The 15,978-nt window shown below is 35.9% G+C and overlaps 1 protein-coding gene across 3 annotated transcripts in view; it reads left to right on the plus strand.

Annotated features, from left to right (window-relative positions):
* The window catches only part of TEX9 (testis expressed 9), a 199,622-nt gene that overhangs the window by 97,798 nt on the left and 85,846 nt on the right, over nucleotides 1–15,978 (plus strand). The gene's annotated exons all lie outside the window — the stretch shown is intronic.

Genomic DNA, 15,978 nt, shown 5'->3' on the forward strand with positions numbered 1-15,978 from the left:
ACTGAGAATGATGTTTTCCAGTTTCATCCATGTCCCTACAAAGGACATGAACTCATCATTTTTTATGGCTGCATAGTATTCCATGGTGTATATGTACCACATTTTCTTAATCCAGTTTATCGTTGTTGGACATTTGGGTTGGTTCCAACTCTTTGCTATTGTGAATAGTGCCGCAATAAACATACGTGTGCATGTGTCTTTATAGCAGCATGATTTATAGTCCTTTGGGTATATACCCAGTAATGGGATGGCTGGGTCAAATGGTATTTCTAGTTCTAGATCCCTGAGGAATCACCACACTGACTTCCACAATGGTTGAACTAGTTTACAGTCCCACCAACAGTGTAAAAATGTTCCTATTTCTCCACATCCTCTCCAGCACCTGTTGTTTCCTGACTTTTTAATGATGGCCATTCTAACTGGTGTGAGATGGTATCTCACTGTGGTTTTGATTTGCATTTCTCTGATGGCCAGTGATGATGACCATTTTTTCATATGTTTTTTGGCTGCATAAATGTCTTCTTTTGAGAAGTGTCTGTTCATGTCCTTTGCCTACTTTTTGATGGGGTTGTTTGTTTTTTTCTTGTAAATTTGTTTGAGTTCATTGTTGATTCTGGATATTAGCCCTTTGTCAGATGAGTAGGTTGCAACAATTTTCTCCCATTGTGTAGGTTGCCTGTTCACTCTGATGGTAGTTTCTTTTGCTGTGCAGAAGCTCTTTAGTTTAATGAGATCCCATTTGTCAATTTTGGCTTTTGTTGCCATTGCTTTTGGTGTTTTAGACATGAAGTCCTTGCCCATGCCTATGTCCTGAATGGTAATGCCTAGGTTTTCTTCTAGGGTTTTTATGGTTTTAGGTCTAACATTTAAGTCTTTAATCCATCTTGAATTAATTTTTGTATAAGGTGTAAGGAAGGGATCCAGTTTCAGCATTCTACGTATGGCTAGCCAGTTTTCCCAGCACCATTTATTAAATAGGGAATCCTTTCCCCATTGCTTGTTTTTGTCAGGTTTGTCAAAGATCACATAGTTGGAGATATGCGGTGTTATTTCTGAGGGCTCTGTTCTGTTCCATTTATCTATATCCTTATTTTGGTACCAGTACCATGCTGTTTTGGTTACTGTAGCCTTGTAGTATAGTTTGAAGTCAGGTAGCTTGATGCCTCCAGCTTTGTTCTTTTGGCTTAGGATTGACTTGGTGACGCGGGCTCTTTTTGGGTTCCATATGAAGTTTAAAGTAGTTTTTTCCAATTCTGTGAAGAAAGTCATTGGTAGCTTGATGGGGATGGCATTGAATCTATACATTACCTTGGGCAATATGGCCATTTTCACAAAATTGATTCTTCCAACCCATGAGCATGGAATGTTCTTCCATTTGTTTGTATTCTCTTTTATTTCATTGAGCAGTGGTTTGTATTTCTCCTTGAAGAGGTCCTTCAGGTCCCTTGTAAGTTGGATTCCTAGGTATTTTATTCTCTTTGAAGCAATTGTGAATGGGAGTTCACTCATGATTTGGCTCTCTGTTTGTCTGTGATTGGTGTACAAGAATGCTTGTGATTTTTGTACATTGATTTTGTATCCTGAGACTTTGCTGAAGTTGCTTATCAGCTTAAGGAGATTTTGGGCTGAGACAATGGGGTTTTCTAGATATACAATCATGTCATCTGCAAACAGGGACAATTTGACTTCCTCTTTTCCTAATTGAATACCCTTTATTTCCTTCTCCTGCCTGATTGCCCTGGCCAGAACTTCCAACACTATGTTGAATAGGAGTGGTGAGAGAGGGCATCCCTGTCTTGTGCCAGTTTTCAAAGGGAATGCTTCCAGTTTTTGCCCATTCAGTAGGATATTGGCTGTGGGTTTGCCATAGATAGCTCTTATTATTTTGAGATTCGTCCCATCAATACCTAATTTATTGAGAGTTTTTAGCATGAAGCGTTGTTGAATTTTGTCAAAGGCCTTTTCTGCATCTATTGAGATAATCATGTGGTTTTTGTCTTTGGTTCTGTTTATATGCTGGATTACATTTATTGATTTGCGTATGTTGAACCAGCCTTGCATCCCAGGGATGAAGCCCACTTGATCATGGTGGATAAGCTTTTTGATGTGCTCCTGGATTTGGTTTGCCAGTATTTTATTGAGAATTTTTGCGTCAATGTTCATCAAGGATATTGGTCTAAAATTCTCTTTTTTGGTTGTGTCTCTGCCAGGCTTTGGTATCAGAATGATACTGGCCTCATAAAATGAGTTTGGGACGATTCCCTCTTTTCTGTTGATTGGAATAGTTTCAGAAGGAACGGTACCAGTTCCTCCTTGTACCTCTGGTAGAATTCGGCTGCGGATCCATCTGGTCCTGGACTCTTTTTAGTTGGTAAGCTATTGATTATTGCCACAATTTCAGAGCCTGTTATTGGTCTATTCAGAGATTCGACTTCTTCCTGGTTTAGTGTTGGGAGGGTGTATGTGTCGAGGAATTTATCCAAAACAAAATAAATATATTGTAGAGAAAAATTAACATGCTAAAATTTGGTATTTTGGAAAAATTAATGAAATTGATAGACTCCTAGCAGGACTAATCAAGTGAAAAAGGAGAAATGGCAAAATTACCAATATGAGCAGAAAAAGAGGATTTCTCTCTGATCTTGTATTAACTAGAAGTATAGTAAGAGGATATTATGAACAACTTCATACCAATAAATTTTACAATTTAGATGAAATGAACTGACACCTTAGAAACACATTTTGCCGTCAAGATAGTGAAAAGACAACCCACAGAGTCAGAGAAAATTATTTTATTTTAAATCATGTATCTGTCTGATAAAGACCTTGTATCTAGAATATACAAAAACTCCTACAACCCAATAAATAAGAAAATAAATAACCTATATTTAAAAGGGATCAAAGGATTTAGATCCAATGGATCCAATGGGCAAAGGATCTGAATAGACATTTCTCCAAAGAAAACGTAAAAATGGACAATAAGCATATGAAAAAACTTTTAACATCTTTAGCCATCAGGAAAATGCAAATCCAAACTACAATGGGATACCACTTCACACCCATGAGATGGTTATCTACACAACATGGACAATAACAACTGTTAGTGAGGATGTGGAGAAACTGGGACTCTCTTACACTGCTAGTGAGAATGTAAAATGATGCAATCACTCTGGAAAACAGTTTGGTAGTTCTTGAAATGGTTAAGCATGGAGTTATCATATGACCCAGGAATTCTGCTCCTAGATATATATCCAAGAGAACGGAAAACATATGTTCACTCTAAAGCTTGTACGTGAATGTTCATAACAGCATTATCCATAATTGCCAAAAAATGGAAATAATCCAAATTTCCATCAACTGATGAATGGATAAATACATGTGATATATCTATATAATGGAATATTATTTACCATAAAAGTGAATGAAGGATTGATAAATGCTACAACAAAGGTGAACCTTGAAAACACTGTGCTAAATGAAAGAAGCCAATCACAAAGGACTATGTTGTATAATTCCATTTATATAAAATTTCCAGAATAGGCAAATCCATAGAGACAGAAATTAGTGGTTTCTTACAGCTAGGTGGGTGGAGGGAAATGGGAAGTGAGTCTTAATGGGCATGGGGTTTCTTTTTGGGTAATAAAAATTTTCTAAAATTGATTGTGGTGATGCTTGCAAAACTCTGTGAAAAACCACTGAATTGTTCACTTTAAATGTGTGAATTGTGTATTATATACTCCAGTGATGCCATATTAGGTAGGACATCATCATATTTGGATATTTGGCCAAATGTGAAATTAGAAAAAAAATCATTAGGAAAACACTTGCTTCTATTATACAATGTATACAAAGTCTAATAAGAAAATTTTTGTTTATTTTCTTTTTTTAAAAAATTAAGAATACACTTGGAACATAAAAAGCAGAATTACAGGAAAGTTAGATACGTCTTTGTTAGCAGAACTGTTTGCCCCTGTTTAACACAATACCTAGACCGCATCCACAATGACTGTTACTATCACCCCAACTCAGTCTACTCAGTATCTTCACCTTGTTTGTTTGCTTGTTTTGTTTATTGATTTACTTACTAGTTTTTCTATCTATCTATCTGGATATATATATTTTTTTTTCTTTTTTTTTTGAATTGTTTTACTGTCTTCCACGCATTAGTGATAATCTTCTAAATGCAGATATTCTGGGAGAGCTTATCTCCTCCCAGATTAAGAGACCTCCACTGAATGAATAGAAATTGGGGATGGGGAAAGGAGTGAGGGTTAAAAGAGTAGATATTTTGGAAGCATGGACATGAATGGACAATTTTCATGAAGGGCAATTTTCTGACATATTTGTATGTTGGGGGAGAATCCTGTAACCCTAAGAGGGGAAGGTTAAAAGGCAGGAATTGCTAATGGCAAGCAACTCATAATGTATGCCTAAAGAACTGTGTTGAGGCTTCTGAGCCTGCATCCCAGGTTCAGGTGAAAGTGTTTTCTGGCCTTTTCCCCTCTTGCTATGTTGCCCAAGCTACACTCAAACTCATGGGCCCAGATGATCCTCCCACCTCAGCCTCCCAAGTAGGCTGGGACTATAGGCATGTGCCACTGCACCCAGCTTCTTTCCCAGCTTTTTAAGGGGGAAGTGTCAGCCAAGTCCCATCCCTTCAGCAGAGGTTTTTAGAGCAACAGTTGCCTGGTTGTGGGTGGAAGGAAAACCTGGACAAAGCAACTGCCAAGATAAGGCAAAGGTTGAGATAGTGTGACCCAGATTATGGTGATAGTTGTCACGAAGGAACCAAGCACAGAGAAGACTGTGGATAAACTAGTAATAGCTTTGGGGCAATGAACAACTTGGAGTCAGAAGTGCTACTCTAAAGACATTCAGCTGGACAGCATGTTGTTGTAGGAACCATTGGATGTCCGTAGCTGGATTCTGGGCCCCATCATTCTGATTCATAATATGAAAGCATTCATAATACAACAGGGCTACAACTTGGGAAAGACAATTGGTCAGTTAAGCTGAGTGGAGTGCCTACCATAAGTGGGAATCAGGATACATGGCAGTGCCAAATACAAATTTGGTAGTACTTAATATAAACATTGCCTACTTGCTTCTCATAGAGTTTAATGTATTTTGAGATCTAACCAACCACAATAAATACTCAGGGTTTCTTCAGAAAAGCAGATATAGTGAAGGCTCTCAATCGGCAAGAAGAAGTTCCAATGAAAGTGAATTTTTGAACTGAGATTGGAAGAAGATGCCTGAGAGAGGTAGGAGAGAAGCAGGGAGTGAGCTCAAGTATGATTTGGGGTATCTCAGCTCATTCTTCAGAGGAGAAGGTGGCTTATGAGTTTGCCAGAATTAAGCTGTGACTGCGCTAAGATGGATGTCTGGCTCTTGCTAGGGATGGGCTGAGGCAGGATTGCAAATGGTGTTTCCTGGAGCTCAGGATGGCATCTATCCTTTTCCAGATCTTTTAAATGAGTCTAACCTTTGCACAAAAAGAAGGACTTAAAGCCCCAGAATTAAGTCAGCTCAACTTCCATTTGCTCCTCTGATATCCTGTCCAAAGTCTTGACTCTTCTAACCCATTTCTCTACCATGTTATTCCCAAGGTGAATCACCTTGATTGAGAACACATTTGGGATATGCTTTATGACTCATCCACACGTTTTTCTTTAGGACATTTGCAGGTAGAAGAAACCAACCCCATCCATTCTATACAGTCTTATTCAACATAATGTGGAAAGTTCTAGACAGCACAGTAAGCCAGGAAAAGGAAATTAAAAGCATAAAAATCTTAAAGGAAAAAATAAAACTGTCACTATTTGTAGATGACATTTGTCTGCGTAGAAAATCCTAAGAAATCTACCAGAAATCTCCATCTAATAATTGAGATAAGCAAGTCTCAAAAAATGCAAAATAAAATAGAAAAGAAATTGTATTTCTGTATACTAGCAATGAACACTTGGGCTCCAAGAGTAAAAATATGATACCATTTACAATCTCTCTCTTTCAGAAAAAGAAATACTTAGGTGTAAATTTAACCAAATATGCGTAGGACTTGTATGGTGAAATCCGCACAAACACTGATGAAAGATTTCAAAAAGGATCTGAATAAATGGAAAGTCATATTGTGTTCATGGATTGAAAAATCAACATAATAAAGACAACATTTCTCCCCAAATTAATATACAGATTTAATACAATTCCTATCACAATCCCAGCAAGTTGTTTTGTGGATATTAGTGAGATTATTCTAAAATTTGAATGAAAATCCAAGGGAACTAAAACAGGTTAAAAATTTTTTAAAAAGAAAAATAAATTGAGGATAAGTCTACTCAGTTTCAATACTTATTATGTATATATAGTAATCAGGGTATGTCCTATTGCCAGAGGGATAGACACATAGATTAGTGGAATATAACAGAGAACCCAGAAAGAGAGCCAGAAAAATATGCCTAATTGATTTTTTGATAAAGATGCAAAAGCAATTAAATGGGATAAATATAGCCTTTTCAACAAATGGTTCCAGAGCAATTGGAAACCTACAGGCAAAAAAAAGGAAGAAAATAAACTAACACAAAACAAAACAAAACAAAAACTTTGACCTAAGTTCCATACCTTTTACAAAAGTAATTCAAATTGGACTGCAGACTTAAACATAAAGTGTAAAAGTGTAAAACTTTTAGAAAAAACACAGGTGAGAATCTTCAGGATTTAGGCCCAGGCAAAGAGTTCTTAGATTTAATAGCAAAAGCATGATCTATAAAAAGAAAAACTGATAAACTGGACTTCATCAAAATTAAAAACATTTGCTCCATGAAAGAATATGTTAAGAGGGTGAAAATACAAGTGGCAGAAAATATTTACAAGCAACGCTTTTTATAAAGGATTAGTATATAGAACATATAATGAGCTCTTAAAACCCAACAGTAAAAAAAAAATCCAATTTAAATATGGGCAAAAAACTTTAAGAGATTTCACTAAAGAAGATAGAGGATGTTAGAAAAGTGCATATATTTATAGACATCAACATGAGACATCCATGCTGGTAATGGAAATGTTCTGTACCTTGTCTGTACCGATGTCAATATCCTAATTGTGATATTGTGTTATAATTTTACAAGATACCACTATTGGATGAAACTGAGTGAAGGTGCATAGAATCTCTGTATTATTTCTTACAACTCAATGTGAATATAAAATTATCTTAAAATTTTAAGTTTTTTATATAAAAGGAGGGGATTAAGATAACTTGCATTGACATCTGTTATGTCTTGGAAAGTTTGTGAAGTGCTCCTAGTCCTGGAAGTGGTTTGTTAGGGATGGAAATTGCATCATAGGAATCACGATAATTGAGATTCCAGCTCCTGGGCACCCAGAGAGAAACAGTTGATTTCATCTCAGCCTGAAGAACTTCTATAGCATTCTTTGTAGTATAGGTGACCTGATGAAAAATTTGCATAGTTTCCTTTGATGCAAAAATGTCTATTTTTCTTCATTATTGACATATTTTTGCTAAATAAACAACTCAGGGTTGATGATTTTTCCTCTCAGTACTTTAGAGATGTTCCATTGTCTGCTCACTTCTATTATTTCTGAAGACAGGTCAGTTATGATTCAAATCACTGTTGCCATGTATAAATTATGTGCCAATTTTCTTTGACTGCCTTCAAGATTTTCTCATTGGCCGGGTGCGGTGGCTCACGCCTGTAATCCCAGCACTTTGGGAGGCCGAGTCGGGCGGATCACGAGGTCAGGAGATCGAGACCATCCTGGCTAACACGGTGAAACCCCGTCTCTACTAAAAATACAAAAAATTAGCCGGGCGAGGTGGTGGGCGCCTGTAGTCCCAGCTACTCGGGAGGCTGAGGCAGGAGAATGGTGTGAACCTGGGAGGTGGAGCTTGCAGTGAGCCGAGATTGCGCCACTGCACTCCAACCTGGGCGACAGAGCGAGACTCCGTCTCAAAAAAAAAAAAAATTTTTTTTCTCATCTTTCGTTTTCAGAAATATGACTATGGCATGTGGGCATGGCTTCTTTCCTTTGTATTTATACTGCTTGGTGTTCACTTAGCTTCTTATTTCACCATATCTGGGAAATTTCTTTCTATTATTTCTTTAAATGTTTCTTCTGCCTCATTCTATCTTTTTCTTCCTCCTGTGATTTTTACAATAACTCATATGTCACATACATTAGAATTACTGATATTGCCTCACAAGTCCCTGCGTTCATATTTTAACCATTTTCTCTTTTTTTTTTTCTGGTTCAGATTGAATAATTTCTACGGACCTATCTTCAGGTTCACTAACCATTTCCTTGTCACCCCTATTCTGCTGTTCGGCCCATCAAGTGAATTTTTCAATGTTTCCATGAGTAGTTATAATAACTGCTTTAAATTCCTTGTTGGTTAATTCCAACATCTGGATCTTCTCAAGGTCAGTCTCTGTTGATGATTTTTTATTTTGAGAATGAATCTCATTTCATTATTTCTTTGTATGTCAAGTAAATTTGGATTGTATCTTAGATAATATGAATGCTTATGTTGTAGAGACTATGAATTGTCTTGGATTCTTCCAAAGAGTTGTTATGGCATGGAATTAACTTGGTCAGACTCAACCTGCAAAATTTGTCTCTTGGGAAACAGCTCAAATCTGATATTCATCATTAAATGAGCTGCTTGAAATCTGCCCATGCATGTGTAATTCAGGGGTCAGCTAGAGATTTGGGCAGACTTTATACACATAATTTTGGGATTTCCCTCTCTGATGCTCTCTTGTCTAGTTGCTCCAAATTTGCTCTCATGTTCTTTAGGCCTGAAAGACTATGGGTTTTCTATGAGTGTTTTAGCAACCCTCTGTTGTACCAACTGCAGCTTTCCCTCAGACTAAAGCTATTAAAATAGGAAACTCACCCCCTGCTATTCCCTTCACCCAAGTATCATTTTCCTTTCATAAATTGCCTGTTCTTGGTCATTCTCCAGTGCTTACAGGTGGCTTTCTGTGCGTATGTGTGTGTATACACACACGTGTATATGTATATAAGCACATATACACACATATATATGTGTGTGTGTGTATATATATACACACACGTGTATATACTTGTGAGTGCATATATATGTGTGTGTGTGTGTGTGTGTCCAGATTTATAGTTATCTGCAAATAGGTTGGTCCAGTAAATTACTAAGCCATACCAGAAGTTGAACCCCATTTCTCATTTCTCTCTTTTTAACCTAAAGAACATCTGTTCATTTGTCAAGAATCGGTTAAGGCTTTACCTTCTCAGAGAAACCCTCCCTTACTCCCCTCTCCTTTAGGTTGAAAGTGAGGTGTCCCTCCCCTGTGCTCTCATAGGTCCCGGTGTCACTTTTGCTTATAGTTCTTATATTGTAGTGAAATTACTTATGTGTATATTTCTTTTTCAAGAATCTGAGCCCAGGGACCCTAGTTTATTTGTTTATCTTTGTATCCCCAATGCTTAGTACAAAGTCTGGTGCATAGATGCTAAATATTTTGTTGCTAAATATTATTTCTGCATTAATATGCAAAATATATACATACATTATTTTTTATGATTCCCTGTTGGCAAGTGTGTAATGTCCAGAGATTCAAATTACAGTGTTCAAGGGCACATGTCCCACATAACCTTTGGCCTGTTAATGATAGGATGATTTTGGAGAACAACCAAGTAGACTGGATTCCTATTAAGGATTCCAGAAACAGCAATGGGAAAGGCATTTGAAATTAGTAACTGAGATAAAGTATATGTCGTGTTGAGTAGGCACTAGTGGTAAGGGGCTATGTAAGAAGGCAGCCATATTGTGGGCCCATGGATGCCTGGAAGGTTCTCATGCCTTTCACACCAACTAATTTCAGATTCTACTCATTTAATCTAGAATAGCCTCGTGACCTGGTGAGTCTGAACTTTTATTTAGCCTAATTTAGAGTTTCAACCATTAGTTTCATTCTGCTGGGGAATACAGCAATCCTGGTCCCATAAATATCATACTTTTTTTTATTCATTTCACTAGGCCTTGAGCTTGTATTGATCTTTAAAAGGTCCCTGACTAAAGTGACAATGGTCATGGAAGGGGTTTGGTTTGTCTTCCATTAGTATAAACCTATTTAAATAATTTACTTTAGAAGACAATAGATTAACTGAGAGGTAGCTGAAGCCAAGACCAGGCAAGAATGTGACATACGATGAGTGCTTAAAGAAAGGTATTTTTAGTATGTGTGGCAATGGAGTTGGTAAGGCAATGGAGTAGAAGAACGGCAATGGCAAAATATTTCCATAGCTTCACTGAGAGTCACTGTTTCAAAGACCAGTGGTCAGTTTTCCCTTCATAGGCTGCCAAACCCCAGAAACTTAAGATACAACAAATAATGTTTTCCCTCTCTTGAGGAAAAGATGATGATTTGTGGATGTTAATCATAATTCAAGAGTGAGTCTTACCTCGATTTTGTGTACCTTTCTAAGAAAGATAAATCTCACATTATAACAATACATAAGAGATGTGTAGATCCAAAGTAATGTTGTTCCGAAATTTATGCCAGGTTTCTGTTTATTGTGTCTAGGAAAGGACAAAGACCTACCTAATAAACCTGTCTCAAGTGAGATAATGAAGTCATGATAGGAAATCATCACTGTTGAATATTTCAGCACAAAATGCAATTACAAGGGAGTTAGAATGCCATCCTCCTTTAAAGAAGATATCTTATTACAGGCAAAAACCTCTCAGTTTGCCCTCAAAAAGTTAGAGTATGTAGTTCCACGTGAATATAAAAAAAGTTATGTCACATGCAGAGGACTGAAACCACCCAAGAGCTGGAGTGCAGCCAGTGTGGTAGTATCTGCATATTGTGTAAGACTTCTTTGAATGGAGAGAATGGGAGAACAGCAGGAAAAGCCCTGACTGATCTCTGTGTCTTTAGTTAGGCAAGAAAAAGGCCTAGCTACAGGTCATTATCCATAGTTTTTGCAAATGTCATAAATAATCAGACTTAGCAGTTACCATAATATTGAACTAAAAAAATTCTAGTTTCAAAAAATCATTTTCAATATAGGCACAAAGATTGGATTAATATCCTCTATGTGAAAGAGAAAACTTCTTTTTGTCATTGTGTATTTCTTTAATTCAAAATGTTATTTCAAAGAAAGTATCAAGTTGAGTTCTCTACAAAATGCTTTATTTCAGTTTCTCTAAGTCCCAGTACGTAACTTTGTTAACAAGCCATTTTAGACACTATTATCATCTTCTTTAGTATTTGAGATTGGGTGAGAAGAGGATGCAAGATAAGTACGTAAGAAACCTTTTGGTCTAAAGACATCCCTGTAAGTGAGCTTAAAGCTATTCTAAAATGAACAAGAACGAAAAAACCTGCAACTTTAACACTTTGTGAATGAACTTCATTTCCAGGAATTTGGCATGTGCAATTTGAGAAGGAATCCTAGACAGGAGTGGGTTGGAAAGTGTTGAGTAATGAAGTGTTAGATAAAGGCGCAGCCAGAAGTTAATTGCTGTATTTTTTTTTTTTTTTTTTTTTTCTGAGACAGAGCCTCGCCCTGTCGTCTGGGCTGGAGTGCAATGGCACGATCTTAACTAATCCCCGCCTCCTGGGTTCAAGCAATTCTCCTGCCTCAGCCTTCCCAGTAGCTGGGATTACAGGTGCCCACTACCACGCCCAGCTAATTTTTTTTTTTTCGTACTTTTAGTAGAGATGGGGTTACACCATGTTGGCCAGACTGGTCTCGAACTCCTGACCTCAGGCGATCCACTCACCTTGGCCTCCCTAAGTGTTGGGATTACAGGCGTGAGCCACCGTGCCCCGCCCTGTATTTCTATTTCAAGCATTGCCGTTTGTCTTCTATTAGTAGAAACCTATTTAAATAATTTACTGTTCTTTTGACAATGCAGTGGCTGATGGCACTTCTGTTCTTGTTTATTATCTGTTATTTTCAGTATTTTTACCAGATGATATTTTCTATCAGGTTACTGGAAAGCAGCAAACATATTTGTTGTCACATCAGAGATATATTATTTTAAAATTTTAGAAATTACCTTTTTATGCAGCAAATTTTAGTTACTCCCACCAAACTCTAAAATAAGATGTTTGGTGAGTTAATGAAAATTGAGCTCTGATACATAGTTTCATACTATATGAGAGTTCTTTGGAAAATACATTTCTAAATATCTTTAAATTGCTATTTTCTCTTCTCCATCTTCTCTCCCACTTGGTGCATTATCTAAACTGTCTTTCCCAGACTTTCCTGTTCTTAGAGGAATTATGTAAAAGTGGTAAGCAAATATTTGAATTCCCATGAGGTAGGGCACAATATTTAGGTGCTCACAGCCCCTTTCTGCACAAATAGATCAGAAGGACCCCTTAAGTACAGGGAGCACCACTGAGGTTTCTAGAATGTCAATACCATGACCACAGCTGATTGAACCCAAAGTTTGTCAAGAAAAAATAAAAATATAAGCTTGTTTTAATTAAATTAATGTACATGCTATAGTTTTGATTTTGATTACTTCCTCTCAAGACAGCCATGACTAGTCTGTTAAAAAATGAATAGTCAGTTTCTAAGGATGCTGCAAAAAATATTTAGCTTTGACTATTTGCAAGTAAAAAATAAAAATAGCGTTTATTACTCAATTTCCGGTATTTTTATAAAACCACAATTTCTGATATTTTTATAAAACCATTGGGGAAAAATATAACATCATCTTAGTACTCTGAATTAACAGTGTACACTTTTCAGAATTCTAATCTACAGCTTTCTTGAGTTGTGAATAATAGTTTCTTTTAAGGTTACATTAATTTAAAAGGACTCAAATAATATTAAAAGTAATTTTTGACCATGATTAAAATTGTGATTTAAAACTACTTATTTGAAATGAAATCTAACAAAAAGTGAAAAAAAATCTAATAAAAAGAGATGATATGGTAAAAATTTAAAGTGACCTACAGAAATAAATCAGCATGAGGCAATTTAGTTGGTCAGGCCTAAGCCTTAGATTTTTGGATATGGACTGATTCAAAAGAAATATGCAACTATCCTTTGTCACAAATTCCTCAGCGTATTGTTGAGAGTAATTGCTTTCTACTAATTTCCTTCTAATATGGCTCCTAGTTCTTGAACTTTACTATAAATGTCTTTCCTGAGGCTATCAGTGACTTCTTTCTTGCCAACTTCAGAAGCTTTTTTCCAGTCTGCCTAGTGCTCAATCTTTCCATTATATTTTAGATGGGTTATCTTATTTTTCTCTCATTTTACTTGTGGTGTTCTAAATATTCCAAAGGTAATATGTGTTATTTGTAGTGAAATAGAACATGCAGATTTGATTATTTGTAATAATCCAGGCTAACATGTTAGTAGAATCCTTCCTGGCTTTTAAGTACATTTTTATATGTTGTATATATGTATTCTGAATTAAGTCAACTGAGGACAGAGACAGGAATCATTATTACATTAATACTCAGATGTCACTGGCTTTTGCTCCACGTGCTTGCAGAGGACATGAGCCACTTCTGCAATGTTCCCCAAGTATTTCTGGGAGTCCCTGGAGGTGTATCTTGTACACTAACAAGTCTTATCTTAAAGGTACTGTTACTGCTCTGTCAAATAACTACCTCCATCAGTCATCATCGACACTGCTGAACACCAACACTAGGTCTCTAGAGCCCTTTAATTATAAAAGCAACGTTGATCTCTCAAAGTAAAAAGGTGGGGGAAAGATATACCAGGAAAATCAAAAGAGTGTTGTCTTAGTTATATTTATATCGGGTAAAAATGACCAACCAAAAAGCATTACTGGAGATAAAGAGATTATTACATAATAATAACAAAGTTTATTTCACGAGTATTTAAACCTTGTTCCCTTCTATCAGATTTCAATTCCAAGATGTGCATTTTTTTCACATTTTAATATATCTGAAGTCAGGCATCTTACAGTCAGGCAAGCAGCAGAGGTAATATGATTATAATTGCTTGAACATTTCCATCAAAACTTGTAGAATGGGTGTTATTTAGAGGCATGGAAGAAAATTCTGGAGAAAATAGTGGTGCACTCTTAATAAAGGCTGAACAACAGTTGATGATACAGAAGACAGTACTGTATGAAGAAGGGTGGATATGGATGACTCTTAGTCAAAAAGTGACTCAAGTAAGTCGAACTGAATTCGAGGAAGGTTAAGGAATAATTTAGCCAATTTATTTTTCCCTAGTTTGATTGAGGAATAATTTACATACAATAAAATTTACCTATTTTAAGTGTACAGTTTAGTAAGCTTTGGCATTTATATGCAGTCATGTATCCATGACCATGATCAATATATAGAACATGACCAGAAGTTCCCTGTGGCCCCTTGCAGTCAGCGCCTTCCTCCCATTCCCAATTCTAGGCAAACATCTATCTAGTTTTCGTCAGTATAGTTTTACCTTTTCCATAATTTAATATTAGTGAAATAATTCAGTACATAGTCTTTTGTGTTTGACACAAGCTTACATTTGTTTGGGCAATTACCTAGATTGCTGTGTTGTATTATAAGTATATGTCTAACTTTATGAGACACTGTCAAATCACTTTCTATACGGTGTGATATATGGATCAAGATTAGCTTTTTTAAAATATGGATTTACAATTATCCCAGCAGTATTTGTTAAAAAACTATCCTTTCTCCATTTCATTTTATTAAAACTTGTGGGTCTACATCTGGACTGTCTCTTCTTTTCCATTGATTTACATGTCTGCACTTTTTATCAGCACTAAACCATCTTAATTACTGTAGTCTTGGAATCAGTGATTGTTAATTCTTCAACATTGCTATTCTTATTCTTTCTCAAAATTGTTTTGGCTAGTCATTCTATTGTCTTTCCATCTAATTTTGGAATCAGATGATAAATTTCTACAAAAGTTTTGCTGGGATGTTGATTGGAGAGAACTGACATCTTAGCAATATTGAGTCCACCAATCCATGAACACAATATATCTTTCTGTTTAGTTATCTTTGATATTTTCTGATGATGTTTTGCAGCTTTCAGCATACAAATGTTGTACATGTTTTGGTAGATTTATACCTAAGCATTGCTATTATAAATAGTACTGCATGTTAAAATTTGATTTCCAATTGTTCATACTAATTATGAACATACTAATTATGAATAATTAGAAATCAAATTTTATAGTATATAAAACTATAATCAATTTTATAGAATAGAATTTTATAGGATGGCATATAGAAGTATAATTAATTTTTGTATGTTGACCTCGCATCCTAAACCTTTGCTAAACCCGCCAACTAGTTTCATGAATTTTTTGTAGTCTTTGGCATTTTCTAAGCACATATCATGTCATCTATGAACAGAAAGTTTTATTTCTTCATTTCTAAGATTATCGATTGATTGACCTCATTATACAAGGTGGAACCTTCAGTTCTTCAGTATGATTATAAATAGTGATGACAGTGGAAATGCCTGTCTTGTTTGACATTAAGAGGAAGGCATTTGATTTTTTAATCATTAAATAATGTTAGATGTAGGGTTTTTTTGAGATGCCCTTTATTAGGTTGAAGAAGTTCCCTTCTATTCTTAGTTGGATGAGAATCCAATGTTTTAGTCTTCTTTTTCTGATAAACTCCACAAACTAGACATTATTATTAGTAGGACCTTTAGATAAATTATTTATTTAGACCTACATGCATGTTTATCATCTTGTTTGCTCACCATTCTTCTGGTGTTTCAAAATACTCCACTAGTGTTTTTTTTCTTCCTAAAGCATGTACTTTAGAAGTGCCTTTGGTAGGCATATGTGTGTGCCAAATCTCTTAGGTTTTATTTATCTAAAGATATCTTTATTTCACCCTCATCTTGCAATACACTATTGGTGAACGAGTGCACAGTTCTAAACTGAAATTATTTTCTTTGATCACTTTTAAGATACAATAAAATCCCCTCATACTAAGATTAGTGAGGATG

The sequence above is a fragment of the Hylobates moloch genome, unplaced genomic scaffold (assembly GCF_009828535.3).
Source record: "Hylobates moloch isolate HMO894 unplaced genomic scaffold, HMol_V3 SCAFFOLD_14, whole genome shotgun sequence".
NCBI lineage: Eukaryota > Metazoa > Chordata > Mammalia > Primates > Hylobatidae > Hylobates > Hylobates moloch.